Consider the following 8,600-nt stretch of genomic DNA (forward strand, 5'->3'; position numbering starts at 1 on the left):
CGGAACTAAAACCGTTCTCCCGTAACAGCCAATCGAAATTTGCGGCGAAGCCCCTAACAGGAAGTGAGCTCATATCTCAGCAGCCCTTGCGTGTATCAAAGCCAAACTCGGTACATGGACTCAGGACCCGATCAGGGGAACGCTCAATAAATTTTGGCGACCTATGACCTCTAGGGGGCGCTGCAATTAGCAACCATGCATTTTGGCCTGTAGCTGTTGATGTCTTTGGAATTAAAATGTACTAATGGTGTCTGGTTATACTGTTAGACGTCATTAGGCCGACCCACGTCAACTTGTGATGTCATCGTAATTGATTCGGCCGCCATATTGGATTTAATCAGAAACATCAAAACATTTTCACAGGTCACAAATTTCATCTGATCTTCACCAAAATTGGAACAGGCCATCTTCGGACCATGCCTTATCGATGTATTTGCTTTCTGGAACAACTGGCAAAAGCATTCGCCAAACAGGATCCTGGCTTTTTTGGCTCGAAACCTGCTGTGACTGCTTAATGCTTTATGTCTGATGCGACTGCATTGAGTTACATGGCAAATCTGCGCTGCCGAACTTCCTGCTTGGCCACCTCAATGCTGCTTGCAGCTTTAATTGGTGGCCAAGCAGCGAAGCTGCGTAGGACACCTATTGTGTTTGTACGTTTTCTTCCCTATTATTATTATTATTCCGCCATGGGAGTCTATGGCAGCCCATAGAACCGTATGGTAAAAAGTTGTGAAATTTTGCACACAGCTTAAGGACAGTCTCAACATTACTTTGACAGAGTTTCATGTAAGCACTAACCACGCTCTAGCGCCACCAACGGGTCAAAGTTTGAAGTACATTTGTGCATGTAACTTTTGAACCGTATGTCCGATTTTTGAAAACAAGGTATCCTCGGCATCCTTGGACCACGCCGGGTTCAATGCACCATATGGCGTCAATTTCCGCCATGATGGATTTTCCGCCATTTTGGATTTCATCAAAAACTTTTAAAAGTTTTCACGGGTCACAAATTTTGTCCGATCGACACCAAACTTCAAACACATCATCAACAGACCATGCTTCATTAACGCATTACTTTTTGTCTTCAGAACTTTAACCGCTCGCCCGTAACAGCCAACCGAAATTTGCGGCGAAGGCGCCGTTTTCCATTTCAGCTCGTACCTCGGCAACGCTTCGGTGCAATGAAACCAAATTTGGTACCACGCTTCCAGATACTGTCCCGAGTGCACGGCAAAAATCTGGTGTCCTGTTGCCACTAGGGGGCGCTATAATTACCAAAACATTGTTTTTGCTCATATCTCTTGATGCGTTTTTATTTGAAATGAAATTGTGATATCCGCACATACCGTGGGTTGCCCCAGTGACAGTTCATGCCAACTTTTCGCGTTAGCCAATCGCAGTCGGCGGCAACGCCGTCAAACAGGAAGTTTTCTTATATCTCGGTGACGCTTTGACTTCCGAAGACCAAACTTGGTCACGGGCTTCGACACTCCCTCAGAAGTGCGCAATAAAAATTTGGTGTCATTCGGCCACTAGGGGGCGATGTAATTAGCAAAATTGCGTTTTTGCTTATAACTTTTGACCCGTATGCCTGATATTCAAAAACTTGGTACTGTTGGACTCCTTGGATCATGCCGAGATCAACGATACCTATGATGTTAATTTCGCCCCATTGGAATTTCCGCCATTTTGGATTTAATCAAAAACACTTAAAAGTTTTCACGGGTCACAACTTTTGTCGGATCGACACCAAACTTCACACACGTCATCTACGGACCGTGCTTCATTAATGCATTACTTTTTGTCTTCGGAACTAAAACCGTTCTCCCGTAACAGCCAATCGAAATTTGCGGCGAAGCCCCTAACAGGAAGTGAGCTCATATCTCAGCAGCCCTTGCATGTATCAAAGCCAAACTCGGTGCATGGACTCAGGACCCGATCAGGGGGACGCTCAAGAAATTTTGGCGACCTTTGACCTCTAGGGGGCGCTGCAATTAGCAACCATGCATTTTGGCCTGTAGCTGTTGATGTGTTTGGAATTAAAATGTACTAATGGTGTCTGGTAATACTGTTAGACGTCCTCAGGCCGACCCACGTCAACTTGTGATGTCATCGTAATTGATTCGGCCGCCATATTGGATTTAATCAGAAACATCAAAACATTTTCACAGGTCACAAATTTCATCTGATCTTCACCAAAATTGGAACAGGCCATCTTCGGACCATGCCTTATCAATGTATTTGCTTTCTGGAACAATTGGCAAAAGCATTCGCCAAACAGGAAGTGACCTTATATCTCAACCGATCCTGGGTTTTTTGGCTTGAAACCTGCTGTGACTGCTTAATGCTTTATGTCTGATGCGACTGCATTGAGTTACATGGCAAATCTGCACTGCTGAACTTTCTGCTTGGCCACCTCAATGCTGCTTGCAGCTTTAATTATTATTATTATTGGTGGCCAAGCAGCGAAGCTGCGTAGGACACCTATTGTGTTTCTACGTTTTCTTCCCTATTATTATTATTATTATTATTGGTGGCCAAGCAGCGAAGCTGCGTAGGACACCTATTGTGTTTGTACGTTTTCTTCCCTATTATTGGTGGCCAAGCAGCGAAGCTGCGTAGGACACCTATTGTGTTTGTACGTTTTCTTCCCTATTATTATTATTATTATTCCGCCATGGGAGTCTATGGCAGCCCATAGAACCGTATGGTAAAAAGTTGTCAAATTTTGCACACAGCTTAAGGACAGTCTCAACATTACTTTGACTGAGTTTCATGTAAGCACTAACCACGCTCTAGCGCCACCAACGGGTCAAAGTTTGAAGTACATTTGTGCATGTAACTTTTGAACCGTATGTCCGATTTTTGAAAACAAGGTATCCTCGGCATCCTTGGACCAAGCCGAGTTCAACGCACCATATGGCGTCAATTTCCGTCATGATGGATTTTCCGCCATTTTGGATTTCATCAAAAACACGAAAAAAGTTTCAGCGGTCACAAATTTTGTCCGATTCTCACGAAAATTGGCACAGACCGTCTTCTGACCAATGCGCACAAAAGTTATCAGAAGGAATCTTCCGATTCGAAACCGTTTGGCCGTAACAGCCAATCAAAATTGGCGGCGAAGGCGCCGTTTTCCATTTGAGCTCTTATCTCGGCAACGTTTTGGTGCAATGAAACCAAATTTGGTACCACGCTTCCAGACTCTGTCCCAAGTGCACGATAAAAATCTGGTGTCATTTCTCCACTAGGGGGCGCTATAATTAGCAAAACATTGTTTTTGCTCATATCTCTTGATGCGTTTTTATTTGAAATGAAATTGCGATATCCGCAGATACCGTGGGTTGCCCCAGTGACAGTTCATGCCAACTTTTCGCGTTAGCCAATCGCAGTCGCCGGCAACGCCGCCAAACAGGAAGTTTTCTTATATCTCGGCGACGCTTTGACTTCCGAAGACCAAACTCGGTCACGGGCTTCGACACTCCCCTAGAAGTGCGCAATAAAAATTTGGTGTCATTCGGCCACTAGGGGGCGATGTAATTAGCAAAATTGCGTTTTTCCTCATAACTTTTGACCCGTATGCCTGATATTCAAAAACTTGGTACTGTTGGACTCCTTGGATCATGCCGAGATCGACGATACCTATGATGTTAATTTTGCCCCATTGGAATTTCCGCCATTTTGGATTTAATCAAAAACACTTAAAAGTTTTCACGGGTCACAACTTTTGTCCGATCGACACCAAACTTCACACACGTCATCTACGGACCGTGCTTCATTAATGCGTTACTTTTTGTCTTCGGAACTAAAACCGTTCTCCCGTAACAGCCAATCGAAATTTGCGGCGAAGCCCCTAACAGGAAGTGAGCTTATATCTCAGCAGCCCTTGCGTTTATCAAAGCCAAACTCGGTGCATGGACTCAGGACCCGATCAGGGGAACGCTCAAGAAATCTTGGCGACCTTTGACCTCTAGGGGGCGCTGCAATTAGCAACCATGCATTTTGGCCTGCAGCTGTTGATGTGTTTGGAATTAAAATGTACTAATGGTGTCTGGTAATACTGTTAGACGTCCTTAGGCCGACCCACGTCAACTTGTGATGTCATCGTAATTGATTCGGCCGCCATATTGGATTTAATCAGAAACATCAAAACATTTTCACAGGTCACAAATTTCATCTGATCTTCACCAAAATTGGAACAGGCCATCTTCAAACCATGCCTTATCAATGCGTTGCTTTCTGGAACAATTGGCAAAAGCATTCGCCAAACAGGAAGTGAACTTATATCTCAACCAATCCTGGGTTTTTTGGCTTGAAACCTGCTGTGACTGCTTAATGCTTTATGTCTGATGCGACTGCATTGAGTTACATGGCAAATCTGCACTGCTGAACTTTCTGCTTGGCCACCTTAATGCTGCTTGCAGCTTTAATTATTATTATTCCGCCATGGGAGTCTATGGCAGCCCATAGAACCGTATGGTAAAAAGTTGTGAAATTTTGCACACAGCTTAAGGACAGTCTCAACATTACTTTGACAGAGTTTCATGTAAGCACTAACCACGCTCTAGCGCCACCAACGGGTCAAAGTTTGAAGTACATTTGTGCACGTAACTTTTGAACCGTACGTCCGATTTTTGAAAACAAGGTATCCTCGGCATCCTTGGACCAAGCCGAGTTCAACGCACCATATGGCGTCAATTTCCGCCATGATGGATTTTCCGCCATTTTGGATTTCATCAAAAACACGAAAAAAGTTTCAGCGGTCACAAATTTTGTCCGATTCTCACGAAAATTGGCACAGACCGTCTTCTGACCAATGCGCACAAAAGTTATCAGAAGGAATCTTCAGATTCAAAACCGTTTGGCCGTGACAGCCAATCAAAATCGGCGGCGAAGGCACCGTTTTCCATTTGAGCTCGTATCTCTGCAACGTTTTGGTGCAATGAAACCAAATTTGGTACCATGCTTCCAGACTCTGTCCCAAGTGCACGATAAAAATCTGGTGTCATGTCTCCACTAGGGGGCGCTATAATTAGCAAAACATTGTTTTTGCTCATATCTCTTGATGCGTTTTTATTTGAAATGAAATTGTGATATCCGCAGATACCGTGGGTTGCCCCAGTGACAGCTCATGCCAACTTTTCGCGTTAGCCAATCGCAGTCGGCGGCAACGCCGCCAAACAGGAAGTTTTCTTATATCTCGGCGACGCTTTGACTTCCGAAGACCAAACTCGGTCACGCGCTTCGACACTCCCCTAGAAGTGCGCAATAAAAATTTGGTGTCATTCGGCCACTAGGGGGCGATGTAATTAGCAAAATTGCGTTTTTGCTTATAACTTTTGACCCGTATGCCTGATATTCAAAAACTTGGTACTGTTGGACTCCTTGGATCATGCCGAGATCAACGATACCTATGATGTTAATTTCGCCCCATTGGAATTTCCGCCATTTTGGATTTTATCGAAAACACTTAAAAGTTTTCACGGGTCACAAATTTTGTCCGATCGACACCAAACTTCACACACGTCATCTACGGACCAAGCTTCATTAATGCATTACTTTTTGTCTTCGGAACTAAAACCGTTCTCCCGTAACAGCCAATCGAAATTTGCGGCGAAGCCCCTAACAGGAAGTGAGCTCATATCTCAGCAGCCCTTGCATGTATCAAAGCCAAACTCGGTGCATGGACTCAGAACCCAATCAGAGGAACGCTCAAGAAATTTTGGCGACCTTTGACCTCTAGGGGGCGCTGCAATTAGCAACCATGCATTTTGGCCTGTAGCTGTTGATGTGTTTGGAATTAAAATGTACTAGTGGTGTCTGGTAATACTGTTAGACGTCCTCAGGCCGACCCACGTCAACTTGTGATGTCATCGTAATTGATTCGGCCGCCATATTGGATTTAATCAGAAACATCAAAACGTTTTCACAGGTCACAAATTTCATCTGATCTTCACCAAAATTGGAACAGGCCATCTTCAGACCATGCCTTATCAATGCATTGCTTTCTGGAACAATTGGCTAAAGCATTCGCCAAACAGGAAGTGACCTCATATCTCAACCGATCCTGGGTTTTTTGGCTTGAAACCTGCTGTGACTGCTTAATGCTTTATGTCTGATGCAACTGCATTGAGTTGCATGGCGAATCTGCACTGCCGAACTTTCTGCTTGGCCACCTCAATGCTGCTTGCAGCTTTAATTATTATTATTATTATTATTATTTTTCCGCCATGGGAGTCTATGGCAGCCCATAGAACCGTATGGTAAAAAGTTGTCAAATTTTGCACACAGCTTAAGGACAGTCTCAACTTTACATTGACTGAGTTTCATGTAAGCACTAACCACGCTCTAGCGCCACCAACGGGTCAAAGTTTGAAGTACATTTGTGCATGTAACTTTTGAACCGTATGTCCGATATTTGAAAACAAGGTATCCTCGGCATCCTTGGACCACGCCGGGTTCAACGCACCATATGGCGTCAATTTCGGCCATGATGGATTTTCCGCCATTTTGGATTTCATCAAAAACACGAAAAAAGTTTCAGCGGTCACAAATTTTGTCCGATTCTCACGAAAATTGGCACACACCGTCTTCTGACCAATGCGCACAAAAGTTATCAGAAGTCATCTTCAGATTCGAAACCGTTTGGCCGTAACAGCCAATCAAAATTGGCGGCGAAGGCGCCGTTTTCCATTTGAGCTCATATCTCGGCAACGTTTTGGTGCAATGAAACCAAATTTGGTACCACGCTTCCAGACTCTGTCCCAAGTGCACGATAAAAATCTGGTGTCATTTCTCCACTAGGGGGCGCTATAATTAGCAAAACATTGTTTTTGCTCATATCTCTTGATGCGTTTTTATTTGAAATGAAATTACGATATCCACAGATACCGTGGGTTGCCCCAGTGACAGTTCATGCCGACTTTTCGCGTTAGCCAATCGCAGTCGGCGGCAACGCCGCCAAACAGGAAGTTTTCTTATATCTCGGCGACGCTTTGACTTCCGAAGACCAAACTCGGTCACACGCTTCGACACTCCCCTAGAAGTGCGCAATGAAAATTTGGTGTCATTCGGCCACTAGGGGGCGATGTAATTAGCAAAATTGCGTTTTCGCTTATAACTTTTGACCCGTATGCCTGATATTCAAAAACTTGGTACTGTTGGACTCCTTGGATCATGCCGAGATCGACGATACCTATGATGTTAATTTCGCCCCATTGGAATTTCCGCCATTTTGGATTTTATCGAAAACACTTCAAAGTTTTCACGGGTCACAACTTTTGTCCGATCGACACCAAACTTCACACACGTCATCTACGGACCGTGCTTCATTAATGCGTTACTTTTTGTCTTCGGAACTAAAACCGTTCTCCCGTAACAGCCAATCGAAATTTGCGGCGAAGCCCCTAACAGGAAGTGAGCTCATATCTCAGCAGCCCTTGCGTGTATCAAAGCCAAACTCGGTACATGGACTCAGGACCCGATCAGGGGAACGCTCAATAAATTTTGGCGACCTATGACCTCTAGGGGGCGCTGCAATTAGCAACCATGCATTTTGGCCTGTAGCTGTTGATGTCTTTGGAATTAAAATGTACTAATGGTGTCTGGTTATACTGTTAGACGTCATTAGGCCGACCCACGTCAACTTGTGATGTCATCGTAATTGATTCGGCCGCCATATTGGATTTAATCAGAAACATCAAAACATTTTCACAGGTCACAAATTTCATCTGATCTTCACCAAAATTGGAACAGGCCATCTTCGGACCATGCCTTATCGATGTATTTGCTTTCTGGAACAACTGGCAAAAGCATTCGCCAAACAGGATCCTGGCTTTTTTGGCTCGAAACCTGCTGTGACTGCTTAATGCTTTATGTCTGATGCGACTGCATTGAGTTACATGGCAAATCTGCGCTGCCGAACTTCCTGCTTGGCCACCTCAATGCTGCTTGCAGCTTTAATTAGTGATGCAGTGCTACGCAATGCAAACTATTGACCCTCATAGCAAAGCTATGGGAGTCAATAGTTTGCAGTGCGAAGCACTGCAAACTATTGTTCTTCACTACGTTTTTCTTCTTATTATTATTATTATTAAACTTTTTCCTACGCATTTTCGAAACCTTTCAACTCAAATACCGTTCGTCGCACACAGACACAAAATACATCAAAACGTGCGTCTCGATCGGACTCGGTGTGCTTCTATACAGTTCTTTCAAACAAGATTTTTTCGCGACTACGTCGCGAAAAAACTGCGACAAATTTCCCAATTGAAATGAATGGAGAAGCCCGAAAAAAAAAAATTTTCAACAGACATTTTCAACAATGAACTGCTCTGGCATACTTTAACCGAGAGACTTCATTTAAACTTTAAAACGTAGGTACTCTTGCCTTCTCTTCAGAGATTCACTTCACTTGTCGACAACTTTTACCGTTTTTAAACTATGAAGCCTCAGAGTTGTGTAGGTTTTTACTCAAATTTCAGGGTTTATAATGGGTGTGTATTGCGCGGAATGTTTGTGCTAGAGTGGATGACATCATCAGCTAGAGTGAGGAGGGGAGAAGAAAGTTAGTCAAAAAACTGCACAGAAACTGCTCC

Source organism: Chelon labrosus (genome assembly GCF_963514085.1).
Source record: "Chelon labrosus genome assembly, chromosome: 8".
NCBI lineage: Eukaryota > Metazoa > Chordata > Actinopteri > Mugiliformes > Mugilidae > Chelon > Chelon labrosus.